General features: G+C 45.4%; 1 protein-coding gene across 6 annotated transcripts in view; it reads right to left on the reverse strand.

Moving 5' to 3' along the window:
• Nucleotides 1-18,900, reverse strand: part of CLCC1 (chloride channel CLIC like 1) — a 95,280-nt gene that overhangs the window by 37,436 nt on the left and 38,944 nt on the right. The gene's annotated exons all lie outside the window — the stretch shown is intronic.

Below are 18,900 nucleotides of genomic sequence, written 5' to 3' on the forward strand. Positions count from 1 at the left end.
TTCCTGATACACAGAATGGATACAGAAGGCCACTCAGCATCAGACAAGTAAGCCATTAACATCCCATTTTTATCTTCAATCTCAAAAATAGCAGCCTCCCTTTTAAGTCTGCTCCTTGGCCAGAATACGCTTTGGGTCCACTGCTGCTTACACGAGTGCTGGAGATCAGCAATGTATGCCTGCCCAGCCCTTTGGCTATGAGTAGTCAGAGGCGCCCTCTCCCTATCTTTAATGAAGCATCTCTGCCAAGCAACACTAGAAAAAATAAACGTCCCTCTAACTATTGCCTTATAGGCATCCCATGTGACAGTATTGTGAGTCCAGAAATTAACATATGCAGTATGCACGGCCTCAGAATCTAGCAAGGCAGGATGCATACACCAGATTTTAGAACTATTAAGGAGACCTTATCCTCACTTTAAAGACTAATGTGGAATAATCAGAAATTCCCCTTCGCGAGAAATTAATATCTTGAACTGAGGGCAAAAGATCGGAATACATAGGCCAGATCTATCCTGGAAAATGGCTTATGTACAGAAGAATAATAAGGAAACGCCTGTTTTTCGGCATACTTCCCATGTCACAATTCTGTTAAATGAAGAGCAGAACACCAGGCATTTATACGTATAGAAGCCGTGTCCCGACCACCTGTACGGTCCATAGTTGCGTCAGGAACTGTATTAAAGCCACCCATGTATAATATAGGGCTAACCGGTAACGAGGTAACCTTTTGGGAAATCAATTCCAAAAAAGTTGAGTCAAAAGGTGGGGGCACGTAAATGTTAACCAGTAAAAAAAAAAGAAGAAAATGACCTAGTGTGCAGTGTAGCATAACATATCACATCTTCTTTTAAACCGCAGCGTTTCCGCAGCGGATTTTCCGCAAAGTGTGCACAACATTTTTTTTTCTCATTGATTTACATTGTACTGTAAATCAGTTGCGGATCTGCAGCGTTTCTGCACCTCAAAAAACGCTGCGGATTTGCAGAGAATCCGCAAAGTGTGCACATACCCTTAGGATGTTTTGGAGTTAAATAGCTTTTTTGTTCAGTGAATGTGACCTCCTAATGCTGCAAATTCCACAAATGAGCATTTTCAGTTCTTTAAAACATATCAAATGTTTAGAAATTCTGTTGTGCCTAATAATTTGGAACAGTGCATTTTGAGTTTTTATTCAATTTGGAGATTATACTGTTATCATTGGGAGGTTTCTTCAATAAAATTCGATGTATACTCTAACGGGTGATGACTTTTATTAGACTGACTGTCATTTGCACCATTTAGGAAAATCCTAGAAAAATATCATATGCATAATAATTTGGAACATGATGTATTCTTTCTCCCCTGACCTCCGCAAACAATGGACGGAATCTCCTCCAGTGGATCCTCCTGTATCGCGTTTATCATCCAAAACTCTGCTGTCCCTACTGGATGGATCTTCCATTAAAGATCCCACAGATTGACTGATTGACAGCCTCGCTTGTTCGGTTTTTGAAGTGTCTGGCTCGGCACTTTTTCCCTCCATTGCTGCGACCTAGGTAGCCAAAGCCGTGGCTTACTGGGCAGATTCCCTGCATAAGGCCATACAGAAAAGTGATCTTCCTTCTGAGATAGCGGAGTTGGCCAATCAAATTTTTTTGGCCGGTGATCATTTAGTAAATGCTTCCCTGGATACGGCTAACTGCTCTGCGCTTACAGCTTCCAACACAGTAGCTATTAGAAGGGCACTATGCCTGAGGAACTGGCGAACGGACTCTGCATTTAAAAAGTCCTTAACATCTCCTCAGCGGTTGTTTATTCGGAGAAAAGCTGGACCAACTGATTTTGGACGCTACAGGTGGGAAGAGTATATTCCCAGTAGAGTTTGGCGTCCTATCCGCCGTCAGCTACAGACACGTTTTCCGTCCTTTCGCAGCAATTACGGGTGGTCTTCGACGGCTAATTCCCCCGCTTCAGGGCGCCCTGCACACAGGGACAAGAGTCCTCAGTCCTCACACAAACGCAACCACTCGTGGAAGGGCCTCCACAAGCAGTCCAGATCTAGGGGATCCAGACCCTTTCAGATCCTCGACTAAACGAATCACAACCTTGCCCGGGACAACACCATCAGAGTAGGTGGCCTACTACTCCTCTTTCACCATGTCTGGCTCACAGTCGTTCACGACGAGAGGGTTAAAGATCTGGTGTCCTTCGGGTACAAAATAGAAATTTCTTCCCTCCCCTCCAACCCGATTCTTTTTTTCCCATCCCCCCGAGGCGGGTAAGAAGGCTCAGGCCTTTAACCAAGCCATCGAGTCACTCCGCCGATACGGACGGGGTCATTACCCTGGTCCCAGAGAACGAAAGGTTCCAAGAATTCTATTCAAATCTGTTCACGGTACCAAAGAAGGATGGTTCAGTCAGACCCATCCTGGACTTAAAGCTTCTAAACATTCGACAAGAGTGCAGAATTTCAGGGTGGAGTCCCTCCGTTCCGTCATCGCCTCGATGGAAAGAGGGGAGTTCCTAGCCTCCATCGACATTTGGGATGCCTATATTCACATCCCAAATTTTCCTCCTCACCAAAGATTTCTTCACTTTGCTGTTCGCGGAGAACATTTTCAGTTCACAGCCTTGCCCGTCGGCCTCGCCACCGCCCCCAGGTTATTCACAAAGGTCATGGTGGCTGCCATGTCCATTCTACACTCTCGGGGCTTAAGGTACCTTCACACTGATCAACTTTCCAACGATCACGACTAGCGATACGACCTGGCCGTGATCGTTGGAAAGTCCTTGTGTAGTCGCTGTAGAGCTGTCACACAGACAGCTCTCCAGCGACCAACGATGCCGAGGTCCCCGGGTAACCAGGGTAAACATCGGGTTACTAAGCGCAGGGCCGCGCTTAGTAACTCGATGTTTACCCTGGTTACCATTGTAAATGTAAAAAAAAAAAAAAATAACACTACATACTCACATTCCGGTGTCTGTCACGTCCCTCGCCTTCAGCTTCCCGCACTGACTGTGAGCGCCGGCCGTAAAGCACCGCGTGTGAAACACAACGAGATCGCTATCCAGGACGCTGCAACGTCACGGATCGCTATCGTTATCGTTCAAAAGTTGCTGAGTGTGACGGTACCTTTAGTCGTTCCACCTTATCTACTGTAGATAACCTACTGATCAAAGGGCCATCTTTCCAAGCCTGCGAGGGGTCTGTCCACATTTCTTTGGTTACTCTTTCTCGGCTTGGCTGGTTAATCAACCTGAACAAGTCCTCTCCCATTCCGGCTCAGCAGATTTCCTTCCTGGGCATGATCCTGGACACTTCCCGAGGGTTGGTGATTCTCCCTTGGCTCTCCATCAGGAAATTTTCCAGCAGATCTGCCTTTGCTGGGGGAGTCTGGATGTAGACCTGATGGCTTCTTGGTTCAATGCCAAGGTACCCGAATTTGTCGCCCGATCCCGGGACCCGAGAGCCATCGGGGTGGACGCACTGGTCCTCCCCTGGAGTCGCTTCTGTCTCCCATATCTGTTTCCCCCCTTACCCTTGATTCCGTAGGTCATCAGGAAGATCAAGGGGAGGGGGTACCGGTGATTCTCATTGCCCCGGACTGGCCATGCCGAGTGTGGTACGCAGAACTCGTTCAGTTGGTCGCAGACATCCCTTGGCAACTCCCAGATCGCTCAGATCTACTATCTCAGAATCCGATTTACCACCAGATGTCAGAGGCCCTGTGTTTGACAGCTTGGCCGTTGAATCCTGGGTTCTGACTCAAGCGGGCTTTTCCCGCAAAGTAGTTTCCATCATGATCAATGCTCGGAAGCCGGAGTCGGTGCGTATCTATCATTGGATCTGGAAAATTTTTGACTGGTACAGAAGCAGAGTTTGTCCTACGCTTAATTTCAACATTCCCACCATTTTGGAATTTCTTCAGTCCGGTCTGGACTTGGGTCTAGCGCCGAGTTCCCTCAAAGGGCAGGTCTTGGCCTTGTCCGTCCTGTTCCAGGGTAAGATCGTTTCCAAACCCCAGGTGAAAATGTTCTTTCAGGGAGTCTCACTATCTTTCTTTTCATGAAAGTTTGCCTTCCTTGTCGCGATTACTTTGATCAGAAGAGTCTCAGAGTTGGCTGCTCTTTCCTGTCAAGCTCCCTTTCGGGTTTTTCACTGCGACAAGGTGGTCCTCAGACAGTCTCCGTCCTTCCTTCCTAAGGTGGTGTCGTCTTTTCACCTTAACGAGGATATCGTGCTTCCCTCGTTTTGTCCTGCTCCGGTTCACTGAGTGGAAAAGGCTCATTTCTTAGATCTTGTGAGGGCTCTTAGGAAGTACGTATCTAGGACGGCACCTTTTCACCAGACGGATGCCCTGTTCATGCTCCCGGCGGGACACCGGAAGGAATTGGCAGCTTCTAAGTCGACAATAGCCAGATGGATTCGATTGACTATTCAAGAAGCTTACCGTGTCAGAGGCAAGCCGATTCCAGCGTGGATCAAGGCACACTCCACTCGGTCGGTAGGCGCTTAGTGGGCCATTCTGCATCAAGCATCTGTGGAACAGGTTTGCAAAGCAGCGACCTGGTCTAGCCTGCACACTTTTTCAAAGCATTATAATGTCCATACTCAGGCATCTGCAGATGCTAGCTTGGGTAGACGTATCTTGCAGGCAGCGGAAGTGCATCTTTAGATAGCAGGTGCTGGGAGTTTACTCTGTTATCTCCCACCCAGGGACTGCTTTGGGACGTCCCTCGGTACTGTGTCCCCCAATGTGGCGAAGGAGAAATAGGGATTTTTGTGTACTCACCGTAAAAATCCTTTTCTCCAAGCCACTCACTGGGGGGGACACAGCACCCACCCTTTTGGCCTGCTGCCTATGATGAGTGTTATAGTTTTGACATGTTGTACCTGCGGTTAATTTTTGATAATCTCCTACTGCTTGGTCACTGAACTTGTTCTATCCGAAGCCAGTGGGTGGTGTATACTGCAGAGGAGGAGCTAACCCTTTTTTAGTATTTACTTAGTGTCAGCCTCCTACTGGCAACAGCATACACCCACAGTCCTGTGTCCCCTAATGAGTGGCTCGGAGAAAAGGATTTTACGGTGAGTACACAAAAATCCCTATTTTTTAGCTGCAGCAGCTCTAACATGCAATAGTGCACTAGTTGAAGTGGAGGACTGCAGCATTAGTCACTTGTTCAGGGGGATCCCCAGCATTAGAATCAATGTCTGATGAAAAAGGCTGGTCAGATTGGGAGGATTTCCCCTTTGTTTTCTTATTTGTACTAGCCATAGTAATGTCAGCTGTCTCCCAGATTCAACGGAGATCGAGCTGGCCATTTTCAGATAGAAATCCTAAAATGTGGTGAACTGGTTAGTACTGGCATGGAAGATTCTCACTCCCTTCATTTCTTTCTGAAGCAAACAAGCTCCAGGCCCCCCATTTCATATGATGTTGGCATATAAAAATGATGGAAGTCAAATGCTTTCAGTACCAACACAGGAGTTCAAAGCAGGGAAGAAGATCACCTGATTAAATCAGAAGACCACCACCTTAAGGACATCATGGCAGAAGGGGACCACAAGATGAGGTATTATGGTAATTAACCCCTTAGTGATCATCAGTACGACTTAAAACTGATCTGCTACATAAGTGAATAGCATCCACTGATGGGTGAATTGCAGCAGTCGGCTGTACACTATAGCGGACAACTTGCTGCATCAGTCACTATCAGTGTTGGCATCAACAATGACCGTTTTATCCCATAGATGCTGCTGTCAATAGTGACTACGGCATCTAGATCGTTCACAGAATGTGGGGGGCCCCATCAACACCCTGAGATCATGACTGTGGGGTCCTGATGTTTGTCATGGCAATTCACAACCAAATAACAGCCGGCTATAGTGACGTGTTCAGAATTTAGCAACATTTGGGTGGTAAAATTTTCTTTTCTGTCATGCCACTTTGCATTAATTCCTGAAAACATAAATCCATGCAACAGATTCATTCCTACTCTGATTGTGTAAAATGTCATCATAAGTTTGTACTCCCAGACTCTTCTGTCTCTGAGATCTTTCCTTTCTCCCCTTCCCACATTGATCGTTCTGCTTCACGTCACTTGTCTTACCTATTGCATTATTCCTGTGTCGGGTTCTGTATAAATGTGACTCTACAGATTCTCTGTTATTCTATGCCTGATAAAGAGACTTGAGTGGTCTCAAAAGTTTGCTATTTATTACCAAACCGTTAAGCATTTGCTGCGGTTTTTCCAAGTAGTTTTGTCACAAAAACTGAAGCATTTCCTGCTACCAGAGATTCTTATTCTCCTTTTTTTTTCCTTGCACATCTGAAGCAGTTTCAAATCTGCAGAGATACAGAAGTCAATGCGTTTTTTTATGAATAATTTTCCCTGCCAAGAGACCCGTTTTTTGATGCAGAAAATACTTAACATGTGCAGAAACCCTTATAGATTTATTTAGAAAATGGCCAACCCTTTTAAAATACTTCCTCCCTACCAGGCACCAATAAACAGCTTAAAAGGGTCACTTCAGCCATTTATGCCATTGCATAGGGGACATGCATTGATGGCGACCGGCAAGTTTCAGCTCTTACTGTATTGTCTAAACTTGTGAAGCAAAAGCATGCACAACTGGAATAACCTTTTACTGACTTAACCCCTTCATGACCCAGCCTATTTTGACCTTAAAGACCTTGCCGTTTTTTGCAATTCTGACCAGTGTCCCTTTATGAGGTAATAACTCAGGAACGCTTCAACGGATCCTAGCGGTTCTGAGATTGTTTTTTCGTGACATATTGGGCTTCATGTTAGTGGTAAATTTAGGTCAATAAATTCTGCGTTTATTTGTGATAAAAACGGAAATTTGGCGAAAATTTTGAAAATTTCGCAATTTTCACATTTTGAATTTTTATTCTGTTAAACCAGAGACATATGTGACACAAAATAGTTAATAAATAACATTTCCCACATGTTTACTTTACATCAGCACAATTTTGGAAACAAAATTTTTTTTTGTTAGGAAGTTATAAGGGTTAAAATTTGACCAGCGATTTGTCATTTTTACAACGAAATTTACAAAACCATTTTTTTTAGGGACCACCTCACATTTGAAGTCAGTTTGAGGGGTCTATATGGCTGAAAATACCCAAAAGTGACACCATTCTAAAAACTGCACCCCTCAAGGTACTCAAAACCACATTCAAGAAGTTTATTAACCCTTCAGGTGCTTCACAGCAGCAGAAGCAACATGGAAGGAAAAAATGAACATTTAACTTTTTAGTCACAAAAATTATCTTTTAGCAACAATTTTTTTATTTTCCCAATGGTAAAAGGAGAAACTGAACCACGAAAGTTGTTGTCCAATTTGTCCTGAGTACGCTGATACCTCATATGTGGGGGTAAACCACTGTTTGGGCGCACGGCAGGGCTTGGAAGGGAAGGAGCGCCATTTGACTTTTTGAATCAAAAATTGGCTCCACTCTTTAGCGGACACCATGTCACGTTTGGAGAGCCCCCGTGTGCCTAAAAATTGGAGCTCCCCCACAACTGACCCCATTTTGGAAACTAGACGCCCCAAGGAACTTATCTAGATGCATATTGAGCACTTTGAACCCCCAGGTGCTTCACAAATTAATCCGTAAAAATGAAAAAGTACTTTTTTTTCACAAAAAAATTCTTTTAGCCTCAATTTTTTCATTTTCACATGGGCAACAGGATAAAATGGATCCTAAAATGTGTTGGGCAATTTCTCCTGAGTACACCAATACCTCACATGTGGGGGTAAACCACTGTTTGGGCACATGGTAAGGCTCGGAAGGGAAGGAGCGCCATTTGACTTTTTGAATGAAAAATTATTTCCATCGTTAGCGGACACCATGTCGCGTTTGGAGAGCTCCTGTGTGCCTAAACATTGGCGCTCCCCCACAAGTGACCCCATTTTGGAAACTAGACCCCCCAAGGAACTTATTTAGATGCCTAGTGAGCACTTTAAACCCTCAGGTGCTTCACAAATTGATCTGTAAAAATGAAAAAGTACTTTTTTTTCACAAAAAAATTCTTTTCGCCTCAATTTTTTCATTTTCACATGGGCAGTAGGGTAAAATGGATCATAAAATTTGTTGGGCAATTTCTCCCGAGTACGTCGATACCTCATATGTGGGGGTAAACCCCTGTTTGGGCACTCGGCAGGGCTCGGAAGGGAAGGCGCGCCATTTGACTTTTTGAATGGAAAATTAGCTCCAATTGTTAGCGGACACCATGTCGCGTTTGGAGAGCCCCTGTGTGCCTAAACATTGGAGCTCCCCCACAAGTGACCCCATTTTGGAAACTAGACCCCCCAAGGAACTTATCTAGATGCATATTGAGAACTTTAAACCCCCAGGTGCTTCACAGAAGTTTATAACGCAGAGCCATGAAAATAAAAAATAATTTTTCTTTCCTCAAAAATGATTTTTTAGCCTGGAATTTCCTATTTTGCCAAGGATAATAGGAGAAATTGGACCCCAAATATTGTTGTCCTGTTTGTCCTGAGTACGCAGATACCCCATATGTGGGGGTAAACCACTGTTTGGGCGCACGGCAGGGCTCGGAAGGGATGGCACGCAATTTGGCTTTTTAAATGGAAAATTAGCTCCAATCATTAGCGGACACCATGTCACGTTTGGAGAGCCCCTGTGTGCCTAAACATTGGAGATCCCCCAGAAATGACACCATTTTGGAAACTAGACCCCCAAAGGAACTAATCTAGATGTGTGGTGAGGACTTTGAACCCCCAAGTGCTTCACAGAAGTTTATAACGCAGAGCCATGAAAAAAAGAAAAAATTATTTTCTCAAAAATGATCTTTTAGCCTGCAATTTTTTATTTTCCCAAGGGTAACAGGAGAAATTTGACCCCAAAAGTTGTTGTCCAGTTTCTCCTGAGTACGATGATACCCCATATGTGGGGGTAAATCACTGTTTGGGCACATGCCGGGGCTCGGAAGTGAAGTAGTGACGTTTTGAAATGCAGACTTTGATGGAATGCTCTGTGGGCGTCACGTTGCGTTTGCAGAGCCCCTGATGTGGCTTAACAGTAGAAACCCCCCACAAGTGACCCCATTTTGGAAACTAGACCCCCAAAGGAACTTATCTAGATGTGTGGTGAGCACTTTGAACCCCCAAGTGCTTCATAGAAGTTTATAATGCAGAGCCGTGAAAATAATAAATACGTTTTCTTTCCTCAAAAATAATTATTTAGCCCAGAATTTTTTATTTTCCCAAGGGTTACAGAAGAAATTGGACCCCAAAAGTTGTTGTCCAGTTTCTCCTGAGTACGCTGATACCCCATATGTGGGGGTAAACCACTGTTTGGGCACATGCCGAGGCTCGGAAGTGAAGTAGTGACGTTTTGAAATGCAGACTTTGATGGAATGCTCTGTGGGCGTCACGTTGCGTTTGCAGAGCCCCTGATGTGGCTTAAAAGTAGAAACCCCCCACAAGTGACCGCATTTTGGAAACTAGACCCCGAAAGGAACTTATCTAGATGTGTGGTGAGCACTTTGAACCCCCAAGTGCTTCATAGAAGTTTATAATGCAGAGCCGTGAAAATAATAAATACGTTTTCTTTCCTCAAAAATAATTATTTAGCCCAGAATTTTTTATTTTCCCAAGGGTTACAGGAGAAATTGGACCCCAAAAGTTGTTGTCCAGTTTCTCCTGAGTACGCTGATACCCCATGAGTGGGGGTAAACCACTGTTTGGGCACACGTCGGGGCTCAGAAGGGAAGTAGTGACTTTTGAAATGCAGACTTTGATGGAATGGTCTGCGGGTGTCACGTTGCGTTTGCAGAGCCCCTGGTGTGCCTAAACAGTAGAAACCCCCACAAGTGACCCCATTTTAGAAATTAGACCCCCCCAAGGAACTTATCTAGATATGTGGTGAGCACTTTGAACCCCCAAGTGCTTCACAGACGTTTACAACGCAGAGCCGTGAAAATAAAAAATCATTTTTCTTTCCTCAAAAATTATGTTTTAGCAAGCATTTTTTTTTATTCACAAGGGTAACAGGAGAAATTGGACCCCAGTAATTGTTGCGCAGTTTGTCCTGAGTATGCTGGTACCCCATATGTGGGGGTAAACCACTGTTTGGGCACACGTCAGGGCTCGGAAGTGAGGGAGCACCATTTGACTTTTTGAATACGAGATTGGCTGGAATCAATGGTAGCTGTTATGGCTGGCAATCAGGCAACACAGCGTGCAGTAATCAGCGCACATACAGAGATCTGGCAATAACCAAAAACAATAGGACGAGCTCTGAGACGTGGAATCTCTGTAGACTGCAGTACCTGATCTATCCTCACACAACTATAAGCAGCAGTGGATTGCGCCTATCAACTACCTATGCAACTCGGCACTGCCTGAGGAGCTGACTAGCCTGAAGATAGAAATACAAGCCTGACTTACCTCAGAGAAATACCCCAAAGGAATAGGCAGCCCCCCACATATAATGACTGTTAGCAAGATGAAAAGACAAACGTAGGAATGAAATAGATTCAGCAAAGTGAGGCCCGATATTCTAGACAGAGCGAGGATAGCAAAGAGAACTATGCAGTCTACAAAAAACCCTAAAACGAAAACCACGCAAAGGGGCAAAAAGACCCACCGTGCCGAACTAACAGCACGGCGGTGCACCCCTTTGCTTCTCAGAGCTTCCAGCAAAAGTTAATAGCAAGCTGGACAGAAAAAACAGAAAACAAACTAGAAGCACTTATCTAGCAGAGCAGCAGGCCCAAGGAAAGATGCAGTAGCTCAGATCCAACACTGGAACATTGACAAGGAGCAAGGAAGACAGACTCAGGTGGAGCTAAATAGCAAGGCAGCCAACGAGCTCACCAAAACACCTGAGGGAGGAAGCCCAGAGACTGCAATACCACTTGTGACCACAGAAGTGAACTCAGCCACAGAATTCACAACAGGTAGCGCCATGTTGCGTTTGGAGACCCCTGATGTGCCTAAACAGTGGTAACCCCTCAATTCTACCTCCAACACTAACCCCAACACACCCCTAGCCCTAATCCCAACTGTAGCCATAACCCTAAACACAACCCTAACCGCAACACACCCCTAACCACAACCCTACCCATAACCACAACCCTAATTCCAACCCTAACCCTAAGGCTATGTGCCCACGTTGCGGATTCGTGTGAGATATTTTCGCACCATTTTTGAAAAATCCGCGGGTAAAAGGCACTGCGTTTTACCTGCGGATTTTCCGCCGATTTCCAGTGTTTTTTGTGCGGATTTCACCTGCGGATTCCTATTGAGGAACAGGTGTAAAACGCTGCGGAATCCGCACAAAGAATTGACATGCTGCGGAAAATACAACGCAGCGTTTCCGTGCGGTATTTTCCGCACCATGGGCACAGCGGATTTGGTTTTTCATATGTTTACATGGTACTGTAAACCTGATTGAACACTGCTGCGGATCCGCAGCCAAATCCGCACCGTGTGCACATAGCCTAATTCTAAAGGTATGTGCACACGCTGCAGAAAACGCTGCGGATCCGCAGCAGTTTCCCATGAGTTTACAGTTCAATGTAAACCTACGGGAAACAAAAATCGCTGTGCCCATGCTGCGGAAAAACTGCACGGAAACGCAGCGGTTTACATTCCGCAGCATGTCACTTCTTTGTGCGGATTCCGCAGCGGTTTTACAACTGCTCAAATAGAAAATCGCAGTTGTAAAACCGCAGTGAAATGCGCAGAAAAACCGCGGTAAATCCGCCATAAATCCGCAGCGGTTTAGCACTGCGGATTTATCAAATCTGCAGCGGAAAAATCCGCAGAGGACCAGAATACGTGTGCACATACCGAAACCCTAACCCTAGCCGAAACCCTAACCCTAGCCCTAACCCTACCCCTAGCCCTAACCCTACCCCTACCCCTAGCCCTAACCCTATTCTAACATTAGTGGAAAAAAAAAATTTCTTTATTTTTTTATTGTCCCTACCTATGGGGGTGACAAAGGGGGGGGGGGGGGGGGTCATTTATTATTTTTTTTAGTTTCAACAAGTTTTTATTTTTCAACAAAAAACCAAGAAAGTTTCACAACAAAATCCCTCGCAGGGGAGTATATATGAATATTATCAAATTCTAAATTAACCTTGTTGGTAATTAAACAATACAGTTAAACACGGAGACAAAGACAGTGGTTGAAAAAGACAAGGGGGGGGGGGAAGGGGGTAAGAGATCCATTACTGCGTCAGAGTACTATCAATGGTCGGGTATAAGGACCCAATCAAAGGAAGGCAATTTAACACCAGATTGGCCTCATAGAGATAGTGTTAGGACTTGGTCAAGATTACTGCTAGAGTTCCTTTCAATCCACGGTCTCCATATTTGATAGTAAGGCTCCCATGAGTCCTCTCTTGTAGCTTGTATTCGTTCACATAACATGATAGTGTTCATCTTGTCAATTACTGAGGAAAGAGATAGGGTAGTTGTTTTCCATTTTGTTGCAATGTGTAGCTTAGCGGCGAGGAACAGCTGATTGACTAGAATATGGAGTTTGTTGGAGAAGCCCGGGTATCTAGCTCCCAGCAGGAACACCGTTGCGTCTAACTGAATCGTTCCACCATAAAGCTCCTCTACAATAGATTTGATTTTTGACCAGAGTGTGGAAACGACCGGACAATCCCACCACGTATGCTTTAGATCTCCCAGAGCTCCACACCCCCTGAAACACCGATCTGGTAGATTTGGGTAGATGGCATGTAATTTGCTCGGAACTAAATATGTCCTATGTAGGAGCTTGATGGATGTTTCAACTAAAGAGGTTTGAAGACTTCCCTTAGAGAGGGTGCAGCAGCACTTTTGCCACTCCAATGGGGACATTATCTTATTAAGGTCTCTTTCCCATTGTATCATATATGTGAGTTTTACATACTCTGATATTGCGTTTAGGTTTGAGTAAATCAAAGAGATGGCTCCCCTGCCCAGTGGGTCATTTAAACATATTTGCTCGTAACCCGATGGGCGGTGGGTGACACCATGTCCCAGGATCTGTTCAGCAAAGTGAAAAATTTGAATGATACGCAATATTTCAGAGCTAGGTGGAGAGTACTTTTGGATGAACTCGTTTGGGGAGTAGAATATTAAATGGCGAAGTAAGATGTTTAAGGGTATTTAGATCTCTAGACACCCACCAATGGAAAGGGCGGGGCTCCAACCCTGGTGGAAAAGCTGGATTATGAAAAATATGCGTCATTAAGGAAGTTTTGGATTGTAGGGAGTGTTTAAATCTTTCCTTCCTCCATAACATCAGGGAGTGTGCTGTGAATGGAGCTGATACATGGATCCCTTTTGGAAGTCTTTGCAACGACCACATGAGGCCTGGTAGAGTGAATGGGGTCAGGAAGTGAGATTCGAGATTCACCCATCTGGGTGCGCTATGGTTGTCCGCATTAGCACTTATTAGCTGGGCTAGTTGGGCCGCTCTATGGTATAAAGTGAAGTTGGGCAGAGACATACCTCCTCGTCTTCTACTAATAAACATGGTTTTAAGTCTTACCCTAGGTCTTTTTCCCTGCCATAAAAATTTTGAGATCGTGCTATGAATATCTAGTAACGTTTTGGCAGGGACAGGGATGGGCAAAGATCGGAAAACATACAGAAATCGTGGTAAGGAAACCATCTTAATGGCGTGTAGCCTACCTAACCAGGATAAGGGCATAGATGACCATCTGGTAAGATCCGATTTGAGATTTTTAATTAAGGGGGCATAGTTCCATTTAAATAAAGTCGACCTATGGGGCGTTAGATTGATGCCGAGATAGGTTAAGTACTGCTCATTTCTGGTAAACTTAAATTGTGTTGTTATGTTGTTTTGTATGTCTCTGGGGGTGTTAATAAATAGGGCTTCAGATTTGTCAACGTTAATTTTGAGACCAGAAACCAGTTCAAACTCATGGAGAGCGACAAAGAGATTTGGGAGTGTAATAGCGGGGTTGACTATGGATAATAGTAGATCATCTGCAAAAAGGCTAGCCTTGTATTGATCGTCTCTAATTATAGGTCCATTAATGTTGGGGTTGGCTCTGATAGCTTCCGCTAGGGGTTCCATGGCTAATGCGAATAAGGCCGGAGAAAGCGGACATCCCTGCCTGGTACCACGTTGTATGTCAATAGGGGTAGGCTGGTTTGAAGGTAATTTCAGATAGGCCGTGGGGCGATCATATAGCAGTTTAAGGCAAGAGGTAATACCTCTTGGGAAGCCAAACTTAGTGAGGACTTCGAATAAGTATGACCATGATACCGAGTCAAAGGCCTTCTCTATATCGAGTGCTAACAAGAGTAAGGATTGCTTGGAGTGATTAGCTGAATGTATTAAGTTAAGGTTCCTCCTAATATTGTCAGGGCCCTGTCTCTTGGGGATGAACCCTACCTGATCTCGATGAACCAGGATGGGTAGTATTTTATTGATTCTGGCCGTGATTATGGATGTAAAAATTTTTAAATCTATGTTTAGCAATGAAATAGGCCTATAGTTCTTGGGGTAAAGGTGATCTTTCTTCGGTTTTGGAATTACAGTTACGTGGGCAATATAAAATTCAGGTGGCATTTGAGTTCCGTTTAGTAGAGCATTACAGAAGCTCTGTATGTGAGGTATGAGTAAGCTGTCAAATTTTTTGTAGTACTGTGCTGTGAGTCCATCAGGCCCAGGAGCCTTGTTTTTTTTCAAATTTTTTATCGTTGCTTTTATTTCGTCAGAGTTGATTGGTGCTTGGAGATAAGCTGTGTCTGTGTCTGGGACTTTAGGTAGTGTCAGATCTTTGAGGAAGTTCTGAATGCGGATCGGGGAAGGGGGCTGCGGGAAGGAGTATAGGTTTTGATAATATTGCTGAAACATTTTATATATTACATCTGGGTGGGCAGTAATACGACCTGTAGGATCTTTAATAGAGGCAATATTATTCAGGAGCTCTCTACGCCTAAGTTTACGGGCCAACATGCTGCTTGGTTTGTTAGCATATTTGTGAAAAGTAGATTTAGTCCATGTCAGGGCCTTTTCTGATCTATTTGTTAAAATGGTATTGAGTTGTAATTTAATATCCCGAATTTTCTTGATTAGATAAAGTGAAGGGAGGTTTTGGTTTGCCTGTTCTAATTTTGAGAGTTTATTTTCTAATTGCAATTGTAGCTCAGACCTTTGCTTTTTCTTGTTAGAGGCAATTTTGATCAGGGTCCCTGTTATAAATTTTTTGTGTGCCATCCACACATTTCCCGGGGACACGTCTGCGGTATTGTTAGTTTGGAAATATAGGTTCAGCTCGTCCTTTACTGTAGATAAGACCGTTGGGTCTGTTAGTAGGGACTCGTTCAGTCTCCACCTGAACAGCCTAGAAGTGGTAATGTTAAAGTTAAATGCAGAAAGGACGGCATCATGGTCTGACCAAGATGATACTATATGTCGGGAGTATAGAACCGAGGGGAGTGTTTTGGAAGAGGTGAGATGTAAGTCAATTCTGGAATAGGACTTTTGTGCGGGGGAAAAATATGTATATCCTCTCTGAGGGCCGTTTAGCTCTCGCCAGATATCTGCCAAACAATTTACTTTCAGCATTTGTAGGATTTTTTTCCTATCTGTTTTTGATATGTCTGCTCGATTCAGTGAGCTGCTGTCAAGTGACGGGCTCAGAGTGAGATTGAAGTCACCACACCATATAAGATGGTGATATGAGAGTGAAGCTAATTTTGATAGGATTAGACGTATGACTCGAGTCTGAGTGGCAGTTGGCAGGTAGCTATTAACAATGCATATATTTAGACCCTGCAAGGTTCCCATCAGGATAATGAACCTGCCCTCAGGGTCTGAATACGTGTTAGTGGGTTGGAATGGAAGGTTGTTATTAATTAGTATAGCCACGCCCCTCGTTTTGCGGTCCCAGGTTGAAAGGAAGAATTTCGTATAATGTGCATCCAGGAATTTGGGGTGGGAAGAATTGGAGAAATGGGTTTCCTGAAGGCAGATTACGTCTGGGTTGTGCTTCTGATAATCGAGGAAGGCCTTTTTACGTTTTAGAGGTGAGTTGAAGCCCCGCACATTATGGGAGAGCACTCTACACATGTTTAGTTAAGTGGACACTGCTAATAAGAGGCGAACCATCGCCCTCCACCCAACCTTGACCCACAAATTCACCATCACAGCAATAATCTCTATGTGGAAACGAAAGGAAAGAGACAAACAGGGGGGAGACGTCGACATAGAACATAACATAAGTTTTCCAAAGGGCATTGAGCCCACAAGATGCGGCGATCTGGGGTCCCATATTAAGAAGGACACCAAAATTCGCCGAGGTTGGGCAGCATGTTGCAACCCCGAGGACCCCAACCCTTGAGTCATATAAGGTTGACCTTACAATATGGGGAAGAGGAAAGAGAGGGAGGGAGAAATAGAGAGATGAGAAAAGGAAAAGAGAGAGAATAAAAAAAAAAAAAAAAAGGGGGGAGGGGTGATAAGGGGGGGAATAATGAAGAAAGGGGGGTGGGGAAAAGGGTACTTGCTAACGTAATAGTAGATAGTTCAACTGTAAATGGACCGAGCGTTAACTGCTAGGTAGATGACCTAGTTTCAGAGCAGGGCAGAACCAACAACTGGCCCCACAACAAAACTCAAAGTTACATATAACCTTTTGAAGATGCCAAATCCTGGGTTATGCAAGTCAAGTGACCTGAGTGTTTTGGCTTCTTGTTCTGGGAGGGTTCCTCCACTCCCTTACAGGCCTGGTTTTTCTCTGTGGGAGCGAGGAGGCCTCTGAAGATAGTGTGATACCAGCCTTAATTAGTGCCTGAGTTCCTTCTTCTAGGGACCGGCAGGTATAGAGTTGGGATTTGTATGTGAAGATGAGGGCGAATGGGAAGCCCCACCTGTATTTGACCTGGGCCTCCTGTAGAGAGGTCGTAATTGACCTGAGGGCTCTTCTCCTGGCCAGTGTGGTGGGCGCAATGTCTGCATAAATGTGCACTGAGTCTGGCAGGCCGGGTAAGATAGGATGGTTTCTAGCCGCCAGCAAGATCTGATCACGGGTCTCCTCGTAATGCATCTTTAATATTACATCTCTGGGCATATCATTAAATCGTGGCTTGCCCAGTGCCCTGTGTATTCTTGTAATATGAAGTAGGGATGGGTCCAGGTCAGGTAGAAGGGCCGTAAAGAGGGCTGCTGCTGTATCTTTGAGGGCAACAACATGTTCAGGAAGACCTCTGATCCGTATGTTGCTCCTTCTGGATCTATTCTCATAGTCCTCACATCTTAATTCTAGCTCAGTGATGCGGTCAGTATGCAGCTTGAGAGTTTCCTGATCATCCTCCAGCGCATCTGAGACGACATCCATTTTTTCCTCCAAGTTGTTTGTGCGCTGCGCTAGATCTTGCAACTGGGAAGAGATACCCTGCATAGCGGTGGTAAGTTCCTCTCTAAAGGTCTCCTGCAGTGATCTCGTGAGGGCAGCCGTTGAGATCATCGCTTCCGATTGTGGGGGAATGTCATCCTGCTCTGTGCTCCCATCGCCATGAGTTGCAGAGGCTGGTGGGGGATTAGTTACTGCAGCCATTTTGGAAGGGGTGCTGCTCATAAGGAGATCTGAAATGGTGCGGCCCGCTGGCTGTGTCGCGCTTCCCTTTTTTGGCATTGCGGATCGTCCCACTCTTAAAGGCGTGCTGTCCCCGGGGAGGGAGAATTTTTACTGCGCTCCGGTCGCTGGAGAGGGTTTAATGGGGTCCGTCGGGCAGCAGAGCTCAGCACAACATGTCTGTCATTGCCGTACTCCGCACATGCGCCCCATCAATAGGGTTTTATCTCCTAACTCGCTTCACTTGGTTGCGGGATGAGTTGTATACCGGGGGTAGCGGTGTAGTCCGAGAGCTACTGTTACGGTGTTAAGTGTGGTCAGCCCCAGTTACGACTTTGCAGTCTGCTGCTTTCTGCTGTTTAACAATACCGCGTTCCCAGGACGTCAATAGGGCCTGAGATGTGGAATATGGAGCGTGGGAGCGCCGGGGTTAATCAGTGTTGGAGCAGAGCAGCCTGTTGCTGCTTTTTTAAGCTGTGTGCAATTTTGTTGCTTGGTTACACTCTGTATCCCTCCGCCCTGTATATAGTGCGAGGTGCCTGCAGCATCTGTTCTAATGCAGTCTGGTGAGACTCCTGGGAGTAAAAAATAGTGCAGGGGTATGACTTGGGCTGCTGGTCCCTCTGCTCTTCACTGCACACTAATCGCCGGGGTTCCAATGCAGGTGAGACTACCACGCTGTTGTTAGTTAGTTGGCAGCGTTAGGTAGTGCAGGCGCGCAGCTAGGAGTGCGTGTCCTTCCGCCCTGCACACAGTGCTGCTGGTGGGACGTTTCGGAGATGTAAGCAGTGCAGGGGAATGACTGGAGCTGCGGATCCCTCCGCCCTGCACTAGACGTCGGCTGCTGATGAAGCTGAGCGGCCGGAACTTTTTCGCCTCTTTTTTACTATGTGCCGGCTGTATGGGAGTGCAGGTGTGTGGCCGGAATTAAGATCCCTCCGCCCTGCACAGAGTAATGAGCTCCGCTGTTAAAGTGCGGCCAGAACCACTCCACCGCTGCCACTTGCAGTGATGTATGCTTCCGCCCCTGATTTTAAGCTCTCCCACTTGTGTGCCTCCTATGGTGGGGAAGAAGGGGGATCGCTGGGGATATGTAGCACAAATAAAGTTGCCCCGCAGGCTGAATTTAGTGGCACACTATCTGTAGCTGTGCCTTTTAGATCTGTGCTGTTGCAGGGACTATTTTTTCCCCTATGCAGCTGCTCTGTATGAGCGATCCTGTGCTCTAAAGAGTGTCTGGTTTGGGGGGGAAAAAAGAGTGGTGCCTCTCCTGAATGTGCCTCTGGGGGTCCCCTGATGGATTGG

Source organism: Ranitomeya imitator, chromosome 8 (assembly GCF_032444005.1).
Source record: "Ranitomeya imitator isolate aRanImi1 chromosome 8, aRanImi1.pri, whole genome shotgun sequence".
Lineage (NCBI taxonomy): Eukaryota > Metazoa > Chordata > Amphibia > Anura > Dendrobatidae > Ranitomeya > Ranitomeya imitator.